This window comes from Carcharodon carcharias, chromosome 26 (genome assembly GCF_017639515.1).
Source record: "Carcharodon carcharias isolate sCarCar2 chromosome 26, sCarCar2.pri, whole genome shotgun sequence".
Classification (NCBI taxonomy): Eukaryota; Metazoa; Chordata; class Chondrichthyes; order Lamniformes; family Lamnidae; genus Carcharodon; species Carcharodon carcharias.
Genome location: NC_054492.1, coordinates 45,940,280 through 45,957,763, shown reverse-complemented (window position 1 = coordinate 45,957,763; position 17,484 = coordinate 45,940,280). Strand labels below are relative to the sequence as shown.

General features: G+C 41.4%; 1 protein-coding gene across 3 annotated transcripts in view; it reads right to left on the bottom strand.

Annotated features, from left to right (window-relative positions):
- Positions 1 to 17,484, bottom strand: part of tmod2 (tropomodulin 2) — a 70,659-nt gene that overhangs the window by 38,431 nt on the left and 14,744 nt on the right. The window contains exon 2 of one of the 3 annotated variants that reach the window (XM_041175011.1): positions 12,305 to 12,561. The exons of the other annotated variants lie outside the window; for them this stretch is intronic. The gene's annotated coding sequence lies outside the window, so the exon portion shown is untranslated. The remainder of the gene's footprint in view (positions 1 to 12,304; positions 12,562 to 17,484) is intronic. 3 annotated transcript variants of the gene reach the window in all.

Sequence of the window (17,484 nt, the reverse complement as noted above, 5' to 3'; positions counted from 1 at the left end):
ATCCTTATATTGTGAAAGGCACAATGTAAAGTTATTTTTTTTAAGCAGCTAATGATTTCAATGAGTGGGCTAAAGTGAAAGTGAACTATAAAGTTTCATTAGTGTTTTTTCCAATGCATTGCTTTTACTGACAAGTCTAATCATTGTAGATTGTTGTCAGGGCAATAACATTTTCCTAACCAAAATAGAAAACATGTACCACATATATGGCTGTCATACAAGAAAATCAAATGAACATCTAGCTCCAAAAAGAAAGCACCTTTAAAAGAGCCAGTTTAACCTCACACCATTAGTTAGAAATTGAAGAACTGCTAGTACCTGAATACAACACTGAATAATGTTAAAATAATAAAATCTTTCTACTGCCCAATCCCAGCACCTGACATTCCATATACCACATCATACTCAACCCTCTCCTCTCTTTTCCACCAAACAAAAAAGAGGCATCAACAGTTTACAAGTGAATACAAGTTTGAATATTATTTGAAGTGTACATTGATACCTCCTGTGGTCCTTATTCTGAACATTGCTCATATATGGTCATGCCCATGGATCATATCCCCAAATTACTTACAGACATATTTAACTTTTAAGTAAGGCATGCATTTTTTTTAAAAAAAGGACTTACAAGCAAATGCTGACCGAAACTGTAAAGTAACCACTTGCTGGAAAATTCCTATGTGGATTACACTTGACCAACTAGTCTACAAAGAACAGAATATCACACCTAAAAAGGTGTTAAGACCTACTTCAGACAGAGGCACTTCAAAGGAAAATATGCAAAGCAAAAAGTGAACTGCAATCTCCTGTGGTTGTGGAGTTAATAAAGGCTAATTTCCATGTCAGCAGAAACTACCTCCTGTTGAGTTATATCCCAGGCTATGGGCATGAGATGAAAGAAAGCAGTTTCTGGGTAAAAGATGTTTGTTTTTCCCTTCCAAGGATACACAAGAAAAGGGGTTAAAAGCCAACTGCAAACCCTGCTCCATATGCTAGTCTGGTGTTCTGGTTCTACTGTGCTAATGTGTGCTGTGAAGGTCACAGTTGGAAAACATCAACTAGGAATTCCTGCGCTAGCAGGTGAAAAAGTGTCTCTCTGATTGCTGGAGACAAGTCACAAGTCAGCAAAGCCAGAGTCGAAAAGGAAACAGGACAACAACTTTCAGCTAACCTGCAGAGCCAAGAATCTCCAAACCAAACTGCTCAACTGCTAAAGTCAGCTCTATCGGAATCATCCAACTTAACAGACACAATGTTTCACCATCTACTCCTCACAGAGGAGCCAAAGGACTGATTAATTTATCTTCAACTTTTATTTTTGGACTCTCTTCTCATTTCTAATCTGCCTGTATGTGTGCTGCATTTTTACTATTTTTTTCACGTTTTAGTAACTAATAAACTCACTGGCTCAAGAAAGCCTGGTTAAATTGGCTCCTTTTAAAACATAAATACATTTGGACTAGGAAAAGGTATCCACGAGGGAAGGGATCCTTTTTAAATTCACCTTATTGAGGCCAACCAAAGGCTTGAATAAAAAAGGGGAGCCAGTTCATCCCCTCTCACCCGGGAGCATAACGCGGTTGTAACTATACATGTTAGAGACCTGGTCTTGTGGCTGCTGGACACAATTGCAAAGTTTTCAGGTGACACAAAAATCTCAAAGATGACAGGAACAGATTTCAGGAGGATTGGCGAAATGAGCAGAAAACATGCAGATGCAATTTAAATGAGAAGTATGAAGTGATGCATTTTGGTAGGGAAAAATTAGAAGAGACAACATAAACAAAATGGTACAATTTCAAAGAGGATGCAAGGACATGGAGACCCCTGGCTGTACATACACAAATGGTTGAAGGACAAATTGAGAATGCTGATAGTAACGTTTTAGATCCTTGGCTTTGTAAACAGCAAAGATTATAAAAATAAGGACATTGTTCTAAACCTGAATATATCACTGCTTAGGCCCCAGATAGAGTCCAATTCTGGGCATCACACTTAAGGAAGGACGTCAACATCTACGATACCAAAGATGCAGGATCAGTTGCACAAAGAGACTAGAGAAATGGGGGGGTTGCTCTCAAAGTGGGGAAGGTTAAGGGTGATAGGGGTGTTCAAAATCATACAGGGATTTGATAAGAGTGCATAAGGAGAAACTTTTCAGTGGCAGAAGGGCTGGTAAGCAGAGAACTCAGATTTAAATTAAACAGCAGAAGAACTACAGGCAGCATGAATTTTTTTTTTTTAAAAACGGTGCAAGTTGTTATCCGGAATGCACTGGCTGAGAGGGTGGTGGAAGCAGATTCAATAATAACTTTCAAAAAGATAAATACTTGAACATTTTTCAGGGTTATTGGAAACAGCTATCTAATTAGATCCGTTCTCTTGCTATTCTCTAGTAAACCTGCAAAATCTTCTCCTTCAAGTGTTTATCTAATAATCAATCTAAATGAGCCAAACCAGAAAATGGACTTAGCTAAGTAGCCAGCTCACACTGGTTCAGCAGCATGCTTACATTGATTTACCATAGATATTGTTTAAGTAAATGCTTTTCAACATTTAGCTCAGATGCAAAACAATTCTGATTCTTTTTATTTAGCAAGTAGAGAGAGTCTCCAAAGCGATTGCATATACAGTCAATGAAGAGCTTCAGTGCTTCTCTTAAATTCTTGGAATTGCACAAGTTACAAAATTAAAACTAGATTCACACAGCCCATAAAGCACTAAACACCCTTCACTTTATTGGAATAATCATTGACAAGGACACCTCTCTTTGACTCTCACTGACTGAAAGTCAGCCAAAACATTGCTGTAGTAGTTCTCTGTCAGGAACTGGCTATAAGTATGTAGCAAAGCAGAATTAGCCCTGAAAGAACTTAGCACAGGACAGCCTCTGAGGCTGGTGTACAATCCTGCTGTGAATACAAAAAAACAAATGCAATGGAATACAAAGGCAAAATACGGTGGATGCTGGAAATCTGGAAGAAAAATAGAAAATGCTGAAAATACTCAGCAAATCTGGCAGTATCTATGGAGAGAAAAACACCTTTCAGGTCGATGACCTTTCATCAGAAAGTATGAGTGTATTTCCAGTATTCTGTATTTATTTTAAATGCAATGGGATGTTATAGTGAGAACATTCCTATCCAACCCAGTCAGTATCAACATATAAATCAAGGGGAAAACTTCATGTGACAGTATAATAGCAATATTGTCTTAAATACAGAAAGACTTCTGGTTGTAACAAGGTTTAGGTATTCACATCTCACATACAGCTTTGTAGGTATCACTATTTTGTGCATTTTGATCATTTCCCAGTTCAGTTCACACTCCCCCAGTTCAGAAAAAATACTTCCAAATATTTTAGATCAAAGGCACTAAAAGTCGGGGTATCATGGATTAAAGATAATTTCCAAGCTCCAGTAATACAATTCCTGAAATCAGTCATTTGGTAGTACAGAATTTGAGTATTGCTGGAAAAAAGACATTTTCTCAAAGCTTTTCGTCTTGCACACATCAGGACATTTCACAAGAATACAAATCCAAGGGAAAGAACAAATTTATACTGTATGAGAGGAGTGCTGATTGGTTGGCAAGCCAAGCACTGTTTGAAATTTAAACCAGGCAGCTTGACTCCGCTTGGTCAAGGTATAGCCCTGAAGAATAAACTAGCAAATAGCTGCCGCTTATTTTCTTTAGTTACATACAGTGTATGTACATGTTCTTTCTGTCTGCAAAGAACACACCCTGTGTATTTCCGTTTCTTCACCCTCCTTTTTGTTTTTCTAATAACTTATATAGATTTTTCTTTTCCCACCTATTTCCATCATCTTAAATGTATTCCACCCTCTGTTTATTTCACTCCACCTCCACTAGAGCTACCTTGCTTGTCCTGCTCTCCACTCTTAACTAGCACATTCTTTTAGATATCATCACCTTCAACACCTCTTTGTTCTTTTGTCTGTGACATCTTTTGGCTATCTCCTCCTATCACTGCTTGCTTGTCCCAACAACCCCGCACTTCTCCCCCCCCACCCCCCCCCCCCCCCCCCCGCCGCCCCCCTTAAACCAGCTTATATTTCACCCCTTTCCTATTTCTATTTAGTTCTGTTGAAGGGTCATGAGGACTCAAAACGTCAACTTTGCTCTTCTCTGCCGATGCTGTCAGACCTGCTGAGTTTTTCCAGGTATTTCTATTTTTGTTTTGGATTTCCAGCATCCGCAGTTTTTTGTTTTTATGTCTGTGTTTAATTGACTGTCACTTCTCTTCAAGAAGTGCCTACCTTGAAGAAGTTTTGTTCTACTCTCCGTCAGGATTTTCGAATCTCTCTTTTGCCTTGTTCACCTTCATTGCTTTCCATTTCTCTCCTGTTTGACAAGGTGTTTACTAAAACCTGCTTTCACAGCCATATCTCCTTTCTCAGTGACTGTCTCCGTCTCCAGCTTACCCCATGTGGATTTCAACTGAAATTCCATCCCTCATGTTTCAAACCCACCCAGGATTACAGGTATCTCCGGGACATAAAATGTTTCTCGGACTGCTGTTCCGTCACATCCTGAGATCCACACTCAGTGCCATGCGCCGCCATATGAACACACTCGACCTCTCCCTCCAGCAGCACCGCCGCATCCTTTTTCAAAGCTGCGCGTGCCCCCTGTTTCATTTTATTCTTCGTCTCATCCGACGCCTCAACAAGAAACTTTTTCTCTTTCTCACAAGTGCTAAGGAACGCAAGCTCCAACAACTCATCGAAACCAACACCCATCCAGGACCCTCCACCCCTGCCCGTCCCTCCGTCCCCACCCCATCTTCCAATCCCAGCCCCAGCAGTGTATTCTCTATACCCCCTGACCTTCCCATCTCCGATGCTGAACATTCAGTGCTCAGCAAAGGACTTAGTTTCATACCCTTACGCCCTCATTTCAATGAATTTCGGGCTCGACACGATGCCAAACTCTTCTTCCACCGCCTTCGTCTCCGTGCTCACTTCTTTGGGCAGGAGTCCTCTCCCTGTTCAATGGATCTTTTTACCCACATCCAATATTCTCCCTCCACCTGGACCCCTCCCTCTGGATTCTTACCTTCTCTTGATCTTTTCATTGAAAACTGTCGGCGTGACATTAGTCATCTCAATTTCTCTGCTCCTCTCACCCATTCTAACCTGTCTCTCTCTGAACTTACTGCACTCCGTTATCTCACGTCCAACCCTAACATTGTCATCAAACCCGCTGACAAGGGTGGTGCTGTTATTGTCTGGCGCACTGACCTCTACCTTGCAGAGGCTAAGTGTCAGCTCACAGACACTTCCTCCTACCTCTCCCTGGACCCCATCACTGAACATCAAGCCATTGTTGCCAGGACTGTTACTGACCTCACCTCCTCTGGAGATCTTCCTTCCACAGCTTCCAACCTGAGAGTCGCCAACCTCGGACAGCCCACTTCTACCTCCTACCCAAAATCAACAAACAGGACTAGCCCGGCAGTGTCAGCCTGTTCCTGCCCCACGGAACTCATTTCTCGCTATTTTGACTCTCTTCTCTCTCCCCTTGTCCAGTCCCTTCCCACCTACATCCGTGATTCCTCTAGTACCTTACGTCACATCAACAATTTCCAGTTTCCTGGCCCCAACCGCCTCCTCTTCACCATGGACGTCCAATCCCTCTACACCTCCATCCTCCCACCGGGATGGTCTGAGGGCTCTCAGCTTCTTCCTTGAACAGAGGCCCGAACAATCCCCATCCACCACTACTCTCCTCCGTCTGGCTGAACTTGTTCTCACACTGAACAATTTCTCCTTTAACTCCTCTCACGTCCTCCAAATAAAAGGTGTGGCTCTGGGTACCCGCATGGGCCCCAGCTATGGCTGTCTCCTTATGGGGTATGTGGAACATTCCTTGTTCCAGTCCTACTCTGGCCCCCTCCCACAACTCTTTCTCTAGTACATCGATGAGTACTTCAGTGCTGCTTCATGCTCTCATCTGGACCTGGAAAAATTTATTAATTTTGCTTCCAATCTCCACCCCTCCATCATTTTAACATGGTCCATCTCTGACACTTGCCTTCCCTTCCTTGACCTCTTTGTCTCAATCACTGGTGATAGATTGTCCACCAATATCCATTACAAGCCTACCGACTCCCACAGCTACCTCGACTACAGCTCCTCACACCCCACTTCCTGTAAGGACTTCATCCCATTCTCTCAGTTCCTTCGCCTCCGTCGCATCTGTTCTGATGATGCTACCTTCAAAAACAGTTCCTCTGACATGTCCTCCTTCTTCCTTAACAGAGGTTTTCCACCCACAGTAGTTGACAGGGCCCTCAACTGGGTCCGGCCCATCTCCCGCGCATCCGCCCTCACGCCTTCTCCTCCCTCCCAGAAACATGATAGGGTCTCCCTTGAGCTCACCTATCACCCCACCAGCCTCCGCATTCAAAGGATCATCCTTCGCCATTTCCGCCAACTCCAGCATGATGCCACCACCAAACACATCTTCCCTTCACCCCCCCTTGGCAGCATTCTGTAGCGATCATTCCCTCCGTGACACCCTGGTCCACTCCTCCATCAGCCTCTACTCCTCAACCCCCACCTACGGCACCTTCCCATGCAAACGCAAGATATGCAACACCTGCCCCTTCACTTCCTCTCTACTCACCGTCCAAGGGCCCAAACACTCCTTTCAAGTGAAGCAGCATTTCACTTGCATTTCCCCCAACTTAGTCTACTGACTTCATTGCTCCCCATGCGGTTTCCTCTACATTGGAGAGACCAAACGCAGACTGGGTGACCGCTTTGCAGAACACCTTCGGTCTGTCAGCAAGCATTACCCAGACCTCCCTGTCGCTTGCCATTTTAACACTCCACCCTGCTCTCTTGCCCACATGTCCGTCCTTGGCCTGCTGCATTGTTCCAGTGAAGCACAACGCAAACTGGAGGAACAGCACCTCATCTTCCGACTAGGCACGTTACAGCCTTCCGGACTGAATATTGAGTTCAACAACTTTAGATCATGAACTCCCTCCTCCATCCCCACCCCCTTTCTGTTTCTTCCCCCCCTCCTTTTGTTTTTCCAATAATTTACATAGATTTTTCTTTTCCCACCTATTTCCATTATTTTTAAATGTATTCCACCCTCTGTTTATTTCACCCCACCCCCACTAGAGCTACCTTGTTTGTCCTGCTCTCCACTCAATTAGCACATTCTTTTAGATAATATCACCACCTTCAACACCTCTTTGTTCTTCTGTGACATCTTTTGGTTATCTCCCCCTATCACTGCTTGCTTGTCCCAACAAGCACCCCCCCCACTTTAAACTAGCTTATATTTCACCCCTCTCCTATTTCTACTTAGTTTTGTTGAAGGGTCATGAAGACTCGAAACGTCAACTTTGCTCTTGTCTGCCGATGCTGCCAGACCTGCTGAGTTTTTCCAGGTATTTCTGTTTTTGTTTTGGATTTCCAGCATCCGCAGTTTTTTGTTTTTATCCCTGTGTATTAATATATGTTACTTCTTGCGAAATATCCTGAGTGTAAGATGAAGAGCTTCGACAAGTGTCTCTTTTTTTTAAGCAATTCCTAAAAAAGCACATGTAGTGGATCCAGACAGGCAATAAAATTGTGCTACTTGCAAACTATTTACACATCCTGGAAGAGCTACTCAATGGACATTCTGATACTGTATTCGATAACCAACATATCAACTTTTCTAATTGTATTTCAAATGTTAACACCGGAATTCTATGATTAATCATACTCAAATTTGCATTTATATCAATAGTTATGCAGAAGTTCCAGCACATCCAAAGTTTAAACTATTTGAAACCAGCGAATACTGGAGGTCAACCAATTGCAAGTGACTTATCCTTACTGTGTACACATTACTTTCCATTACCAACCAGCAGCATAATGGCAGAGTTTAGCTTTAAAAGGTTAAAGATCAAGTTAAACATTGAACAATACTGCACAATATTGTACAAGGTTACAGTTTGGCATGTTTACCCCACAGCTGCTCAATAGCCTCACAGAAAAGCTAGTGAGGAAGTATAAGTGGATAAAGTAACCGCCCAAAATAAGAAGAATGAAAGGTCAAGCAGTAAGTGGTTTACGCAGAAATAGATACATTTAAACGCAAATATCCACCAAAAGTAGTGACTGGCACTGTATTTTGGGAAAAGACTGGAAAGGGGAAAAAAGCTTGAACTCATGACACAGGCCAATTTCATTGCACTTAAACAGCTACCCAATGCAATGTTTAATGGTATGCACAGCATACACTGTATTACTTAGGATAGAAGTATCCAACACATGGCTGTGTATCCAAATCTAATCCAAAAACTATCACCATTTTGCCCCATTCTCACCTTAAGGACATCGTCTTTTCAACGACATATCCACATAGCTTCAAATTTCCAGGGTGTTGAAGAAGGGGGTGAGGGTGTTTTTTTTTCAATGCACTGGCAGACTTGCATTGTACACTGGGGTTGCAATGTGTGCGTATGCAGGACTTGCATTTTTTGTCTATGGGGGAGGGAGGGGGGTGGAGGTCTCAGTTTTTGTGCATCAGGATTTGATCTTGTATAACAAAATAAGTAGGCACGCATTTCTGGATAACCACACAGACCACTCTCGTTTTGACACACATTCTGACACTAGTTTTCAAAATGTAAGGTGTCCCTGATTTAAAAGTATGCACCCATTTAGTTGCTGTATCATAAATATGTCAACTTTCTAAGTATGAGGGGGGGCTGGAAATTAGATTTCTCTTTACAGTTTGACTGGATGCCAGTAACCAAAAATAAGCATAACGATCACATAACCAGCTAGGGAACGGATGTTCTGAGGAATAATGAAACTCAATAAATTATAATGGTGAACCAAGACTGTTAGCTTTCACAACTTTAAAAAAAAAATCAAGGATCAGAAAATGAACAATGGTGCTAGGGATCATATGGAGCTTTTTATACTCAGTAGACTAAAGCAGTTTGATAGCAGAAAGCTCAGATTTCAGTTCTGGAAATGTTCAGTTGAACAGATGTTACAGCTAAAGAAAGCATTAAAATAATCTTTTTTTAAAATTGGAATCACTTGCATCAGGTTCAAAATGAGAGTTTGTTCCCTGCCAGAAACATTATCTAACAGTCCCACCCAAAAGTTATGTTTACACAGAAGATTCGATGGCCTGAAATTCAAGTGGTCTTCCACTTTATCAGAAGTGCAATTTCCAAAGCTACTTATTTTGCTTGTATATAAAATATAATTAACTGATCAAATCACTGTCCTTCCCAAAAAGATTGCTTTCAGTGGCCTACAATTTTCTGATGTTAGTCTTCATATCACGTTAAAGGAACTCTCTCAAAAGGGAACAGACAACAGAATCTTGTAAGAGCCAGATTCCACATGTTTGCAAAAGGATTCCAGTCTTGTACTGGCACAAAGTTACTGCTTTTGCAGTTATTAGACTTTTGAACTGACTGCTCCAGTCAAGGCGAGAAAGAAAAAAGGTAAAGAAGCAAACTGAGCTATGGGATACAATTTACGGCACACTAATGAATTTTCAAGTTATGGTCAGCACTACAATAAAATATAGATCATATTGCATGTGCAGTTATAAACACAAGTTAAACAAATATAAATTTTAAAAGCAACTACACCGATTATATATGCAGATGTTTGATAAACTTTTGCCATAATGTGCTCTAGTTTTACCTACTACTGACACAAGTATGATTTGAGGTGTGTTTTGCATTATAGTTGAAAGCACTGATGAACAAAAAATTTCAGCAACTATTCAATATTAAACTTGAGGTTTCATTAATACCAAGATTAGAGTCAAAAGGTTTTGGATTTTTGTCTCAGTCATGTTATTTATGGAATTCCTTTTAGATGTTAGTATACCACTGAATGTGAAAGTTGCCCTACAAGAAAACTTGGAGGGGGGGGGGGGGGGGGGGGAGAAAGAGTGTGGAGGGGGCAACTACACCAGCCTGTCTTGACTAAATTATATTTTAAAACAGAAGTTTGGAAATTGTTAAAATTGGATATAAAAGCTTAGTATTAATGGCAATTTATTTTTGCTGGATCACTTTCTAAAACAGTGAGTAGCAATATTTCTGTATTCTACACATATATGGAATGTTCCATGCTATTTTAGCTATATAAATTATTGGAAAAAACAAAAAGGAGGGGGAAGAAACGGAAAGGGGTGGGGATGGAGGAGGGAGTTTAAGATCTAAAATTGTTGAACTCAATATTCAGACCGGAAGGCTGTAAAGTGCCTTGTCGGAAGATGAGATGCTGTTCCTTCAGTTTGGGTTGAGCTTCACTGGAACAATGCAGCAAGCCAAGCACAGACATGTGGGCAAGAGAGCAGGGTGGAGTGTTAAAATGGCAAGCGACAGGGAGGTCTGGGTAATGCTTGCAGACAGTCTGCGTTTGGTCTCTCCAGTGTAGAGGAAACCGCATTGGGAGCAACGAATGCAGTAGACTAAGTTGAAGGAAGTGCAAGTGAAGTGCTGCTTCACTTGAAAGGAGTGCTTGGGCCCTTGGACAGTGAGGAGAAGGGAAGTAAAGGAGCAGGTGTTGCACCTTCTGCGTTTGCATGGGAAGGTGCCATGGAAGGGGGTTGAGGAGTAGGGGGTAATGGAGGAGTGGACCAGGGTGTCATGGAGGGAACAATCCCTACGGAATGCTGCCAGGGGGGATGAAGGGAAGATATGTTTGGTGGTGGCATCATGCTGGAGTTGGCGGAAATGGCGGAGGATGATCCTTTGAATGCGGACGCTGGTGGGGTGATAAGTGAGGACAAGGGGGACCCTATCATGTTTCTGGGAGGGAGGAGAAGGCGTGAGGGCAGATGCGCGGGAGATGGGCCGGACACGGTTGAGGGCCCTGTCAACTACCGTGGGTGGAAAACCTCGGTTAAGGAAGAAGGAGGACATGTCAGAGGAACTGTTTTTGAAGGTAGCATCATCAGAACAGATGCGACGGAGGCGAAGGAACTGAGAGAATGGGATGGAGGCCTTACAGGAAGCGGGGCATGAGGAGCTGTAGTCGAGGTAGATTGTTCCCTCCGTGACACCCAGGTCCAATCCTCCATCAGCCTCTACTCCTCAAGCCCCTCCTACGGCACCTCCCCATGCAAACGCAAGATATGTAACACCTGCCCCTTCACTTCCTCTCTCACTGTCCAAGGGCCCAAACATTCCTTTCAAGTGAAGCAGCATTTCACTTGCACTTCCTTCAACTTAGTCTACTGCATTCGTTGCTCCCAATGCGGTTTCCTCTACATTGGAGAGACCAAACGCAGACTGGGTGACCGCTTTGCGGAACACCTTTGGTCTGTCAGCAAGCATCACTCAGACCTCCCTGTCACGTGTCATTTTAACACTCCACCCTGCTCTCTTGCCCACATGTCCGTCCTTGGTTTGCTGCATTGTTCCAGTGAAGCTCAACGCAAACTGAAGGAACAGCACCTCATCTTCCGACTAGGTACTTTACAGCCTTCCGGACTGAATACTGAGTTCAACAATTTTAGATCTTAAACTCCCTCCTCCATCCCCACCCCCTTTCTGTTTCTTCCCCCTCCTTTCTGTTTTTTCCAATAATTTAAATAGATTTTTCTTTTCCCACCTATTTCCATTATTTTTAAATGTATTCCACCGATCATTTATCTATACCTTTTATGCCCTTTTAGTCTGATTTCACCCCACCCCCACTAGAGCTATCTGTACCTTGCTTGTCCTTCTATCCACTCTTAATTAGCACATTCTTTTAGATATCACCACCTTCAACACCTCTTTGTTCTTTTGTTTGTGACATCTTTTGGTTACCTCCTCCTATCCCCGCTTGCTTGTCCCAACAACCACACCCACTTCTCTCCTCCTCCCCCCCACCCCCTTAAACCAGCTTATATTTCACCCCTCTCCTATTTTTACTTAGCTCTGTTGAAGGGTCATGAGGACTCAAAACGTCAACTGTGCTCTTCTCCACCGATGCTGCCAGACCTGCTGAGTTTTTCCAGGTATTTCTGTTTTTGTTTTGGATTTCCAGCATCCGCAGTTTTTTTGTTTTTATTAATGCAAGTACCTTTGCACACATTTCACCACAATCTAAAAGCACTTATTAAACACTGATTAGGCCACACAATTATTATCTAAAAGTAATTTAAAAAACGGCAAGTTAAAGTAAAAAATGAAAATTACAGCATCTTCTAAATTGTTTACCATGCATTTACTGCCAAGGTTCAAGTAAGGATGATGCTGAACAAACTTCAGTCTTTCAAGATCACATAATGCAGCGAATTTGCTCACCTAAATCTGAAAGGAAAACTCAATTGAAGAGAAAGCAGATAAACATGCCAGATGTTGTAGTCAGGGGAAACTTTCTGCTGCTTCTCCAAATTGATTCTAGTTATATATTGTTGTCAGCTGTGGCTCAGTTGGTAGCAACGCTCAACTCAGTCACAAGGCTGTGGCTTCAAGTCCCACTCAGAGACTGGAGTACAATGCAGTACTAAAGGAGTTCTGTACTTTTAGAAGTGTCGACTTTTGGATGAGATGTCTTCTTTCTAAGGTGGATGTAAAAGATCCCATGATTATTTAAGACAAGAAAGGAAGTTACCACTAGAGTACTATCCCTGGAGTCCTGGCCAATACTAAGCCCTCAATCAGCATCACTAGAACAGATTACCTAGTCAGTATCACACTGCTGTTTTTGGGAGGTAGTATACAAATTGACTGCTATTTTTTCTAAATTACATTAATTTTAAGTTACATAATGTAGTTCAAGTACTGCATCAGCTGTAAAAGTACTGTGCGACGACATCCTAAGGTTGTGAAAGTTGCTAGATAAATGCAAGCCCCCCCCCCCCCCCCCTCGCCATTATTCTGCAGCTTCGGTCTTCAAACCATTTCACTTGACCTCAATCAACATTTATTAAAACATTAATTAAATAACTAAAAATATGCCGAAGTATTAAAAGATGATCCTTTCATAAGTTCACAGTAACATTTGAAATGCTTTTGGCCAGAAATTCTTTCTCCTTTTGAGTGTATTAGCTAGTAAGTACAACAGGGAATTATACTATTGGCACTGGTTTGAAATCAGCACCTGCTGATATGAGTACAGAAACAGATCAGTTTTACTTCCATTTTGTTTTGGTCTTTGATCAAACTGAGTTCTGCTTACATGTATTTTGAGTGAGCTCTATACCTGCATCTAAATGATGGCTACAATTGAACGTTAAAGACTAATTGTTCCATCAGCTCCAACATTAACAGCAAAGTTTTAAAAGTTTCTGCAGTCTACTGGGTTACCTGGGAGCTTAAAATGTTAGCTCACATCATCTGTATTATAATACACATTCAAATTACACTCTATAGATTGGATCAATGCAAAGCTGAAACTAGCTCCTGTCAATAAACTGCATAATATAACTGGCATTTTCCATTAATAACAGAGGCTGTTTGTAACTGCATTTATTGTAAAATGTATCAAGTATCCTGATTTTGCAGAAAAAGTATTTTTAAGTGTCAATACCTTCAAATGACACTGCAGCTTAAATTTTTCAACATTAACTGAAAGTAGGGCATTTTGGCTTAGAGCTTTCTTAGTTTTACATGAATCTTTTGTTTTCATTGTGTTCAAAGGAAATTACTAAAGTGCTTAAAATTTAGCAGGATATCTATTGATTGAGAGTCTTTGCCAGATTGTAAACTGTTACTAGAACTCTGGATCTCACTACCCTCACATGTATCCACGATTCCATCTGAAATGAGTCACAAAGCAAGTAATGGTATACACTTTGCTACATTTAGTAACAAAAACAGGTCTTAAAAGTTTGAAAAAAAAAGCCATTGTGTAAAATTTATGTGATTTGATGGCTTATTGATTGAGAAGTTTAAACATTTTCTTGAGTTCAGTACACACAGCTGCAGCCACTCCCTCAACTGATTACTACATACGATCAGACGCCAAATAAAACCAAAACAATCTTGATTCCAAGTCTACTTAGTACATAACAATCAGACCATGAATTCTTGGATTAATCACAGATGGAGATGCAAACACTCGTTGCAGCTTCAAGATAGTTCCTCTTATCCCTAGCCTTCCCATTGACCCCCCTCCTACCCCACAATATCTGACAGATGTTATTTGCTCTGCACAGCAGAGATCCAACAGAATTTTCTGGTCTGTATAAATCAGTATCATACAAGGCAGTGAATTATAGCCCTATGGAAGAAGCTAACAGTCTTTAAAAAAACTGACACTTTTTTAAACAAAGAAACTTCTGTATGACAGACTCTTTTACAGGGCCCACTGACTTCAAGCTGGGGAAATCATAGATACAGTTATATCAGTTGTCAGTATGGCAGCTAAGCACGTTAATGGTTGTGCACATTTAGGCACTTATGTTCACATACAAGAATGGCTGTGGAACCCCTTTTGATTAGCCAATTTTAGAATACTGCTCGGCCCACAATACTTGACTAAATTAACTTGAGCATGACAAATACCAATCTTCATTCCAGTTTAGAATTGAAGCCATCCTCCACGCTGGTGCTCAACGTCTCTTCCCTTCATTAAGAGTTATGTGGGCATTATAGCTGAAGTGAAGGGTCAATCGTCCATTTCAACATTCCTGATTTTAAATCGTTCCATCGTTGGTGGCCATGCCTTCAGTTGCCTAGCCCTAAGCTTAGAAACACTCGCCCTACAACTCTTAAGCTCACTTTCCTCCTTTAAGAGGCTTAAACCTACCTCCAAGCCACACGAGGAGGTTTCAGGTCAGATGTCCAAAAGCTTGCTCAGTCTCATATTTTGTTTTACAAACCTCCTGAAATGTCTTGGGACATTTTATTACTTTAAGGGTGCTATATAAATACAGGCTGTTCTTGTTTAGTGTTGAATAGGTTAGCTTTTCCCAGACAAAAAAAGCATTAAATATTATTGACACTGAAGTAACTCTTCATGAGCCCCAGTTGGCTCTTCTTTGATTTGGTTTCAATGCACTGTATAACACAAACTTATTTCATAGTCCAAGTCATTTGAAGTGCAGCATCACTTTTACACAAGACCATGGCCCCCCATGTGGTCAGAGAACAAGAACTCAAAACGTACACATTGTGCAGATCACATATATAGCCTTTGCTGCCACCAAGATGGACATTAGTTGACACTAACATTTTACAATTGTCGGCTGTGGCTCAGTCGGTAGGACTTTCACCCGTGTCAGATGATTGTTGGTACAAGTCTCACTCCAGGACTTCAGCATTACAATCTAGGTTGACACTCCAATGCAGTACTGCGGGAGTGCTGCATTTAGAGGTGTCACCCATCAGATGAGACATTAAACCAAGGCCCCATATGCCATCTCAGGTTGGGGCAAAATATTCCATGGCACTATTTCAAAGAGGAGCAAGGAAGCTATTGCCGGTGTCCTGGCCAATATTCATCTCAAACAACAACACAAAAATAGATTATCTGGTCATTATCATATTGTTGTTTATAGGTTCAAGTTCCAATCCAGAGACTTGAGCACAAATCCCAGGCTGTGCTGCACTGTCAGAGGTACTGTCTTTCAGATAAGATGATAAACCGAGGCCCCATCTACTCTCAGCTAGATGTAAAAGATCAATTTCGAAGAAAAGCAGGGAGTTATCCCTGCTGGTCTATCCAATATTTACTCCTCAGTCAGCATCACTAAAATACAGAGCAACTGGTCATTATCACATTGTTGTTCGTGGGAGCTTGCTATGTACCGATTGGCTGCCACAGACCTGTCCGCAAGCATGACCCAGACCACCCTGTCGCTTGCCATTTCAGCACTCCACCCTGCTCTCATGCCCACATATCCGTCCTTGGCCTGCTGCATTGTTTCAGTGAAGTTCAACGCAAACTGGAGGAACAGCACCTCATCTTCCGACTAGGCACTTTACAGCCTTCCGGACTGAATATTGAGTTCAACAATTTTAGATCATGAACTCTCTCCTCCATCCCTTTTTTCTTTTTTTTCTAATAATTTATATAGATTTTTCTTTTCCCACCTATTTACATTATTTGTAAATATATTTCCATCCATTGTTTTATCTCTACCTTTTAGCCCATTTTGACAACTTCACCCCACCCCACGAGGGCTATCTGTACCTTGCTTGTCATGCTTTCTACCCTTAATTAGCACATTCCTTAGATAATATCACCACCTTCAACACCTCTTTGTCCTTTTGTCTATGACATATTTTGGCAATCTCCGCCTATCACTGGCCCTCTATTTAGCTCTACCCTCCCCCCACCCCCTTAAACCAGCTTAAATTTCACCTCTTTTCTATTTTTACTTAGTTAACCGTGTTCCTCTCCGCAGATGCTGCCAGACCTGCTGAGTTTTTCCAGGTATTTTTGTTTTTGTTTTGGATTCCCAGCATCCGCAGTTTTTCGCTTTTATCCAACAGTTACAATTTGTTTCATTAAATGATTACGAAAGTAACCAAATAAAGGGCAACAATGTTTCACAGTTGCATTAGGCCATGAGACAGTCTTGCACTAATAAAGGGCATCTCCAGTTTACCAGAAGACAACAGGATTCTACCAGGTGTTGCACAGATTTATTTACAAGGTCCTCAAGATGGTTCACCATCTGTGGGTCAACTGAAGCAGATTTCCATCCATGCCATTGCTAACCACCGTGAAACCAAGTCTATATGAAGATATTTGCTCACTGCTCAAGAATAATGCATGGAAAAAATGCACCATGAAAGGAATGAAAACAAAAATTAAGGTTATGATAAAGCAATGGAAACGGGGCTACAAGATAAACGTGAAATAATGCACCAGTAACTTGTAGCCACCCTATAAAGGAAAAAGAAAAGGAAAATTTTCAACTGTAAAATTGTCTAGCACTACTGGAATCTTAAATTAAAACAGGATTCCAAAGTAACTAGAATGCGTCCTCCAAGGACCCTGATTATTCACAAGATGTGTCTAAGAGTCTGAAATGTTACATATTTACACATTCTTTAGTTTATTTTACAGAGAACTTAAATAACTTTTTTTAGGCTTGAGAGAGATGGTTTTCTTGTGCTCAGCCCCAAAGTCCAGTAGAGCCCTGTAATCAAGTTCTCACTCACGACAAATGGAGTGTAACAGCACTGTCCATTGATCAAACAGAAATTCTTGCTACTGTAACATAAACAGAAAATACTTGTGTCAATTAGAAACATCGTGAGATTAATCAGGGTCCCTGGAGGACACATTCTAGTTATTTTGAAGTCCTGTTTCAATTTAAGATTGCAGTAGTGCCAGTTCATTTTACAGTTGAAAAATTTCCTCTTTTTCCTTTCTAGGTCTTCAGATAACAGTTTAAGTTACAAACTACAGAACAGGTTTATTAAAAGTAAACAAACAGTAGCCTAAGGCATAGTAAGTGGCACTATTTAATAAACTTTTAACTCATACTCTCTTCTTGGGTGCTTGATTGGCACCCCGTCCACAAGCA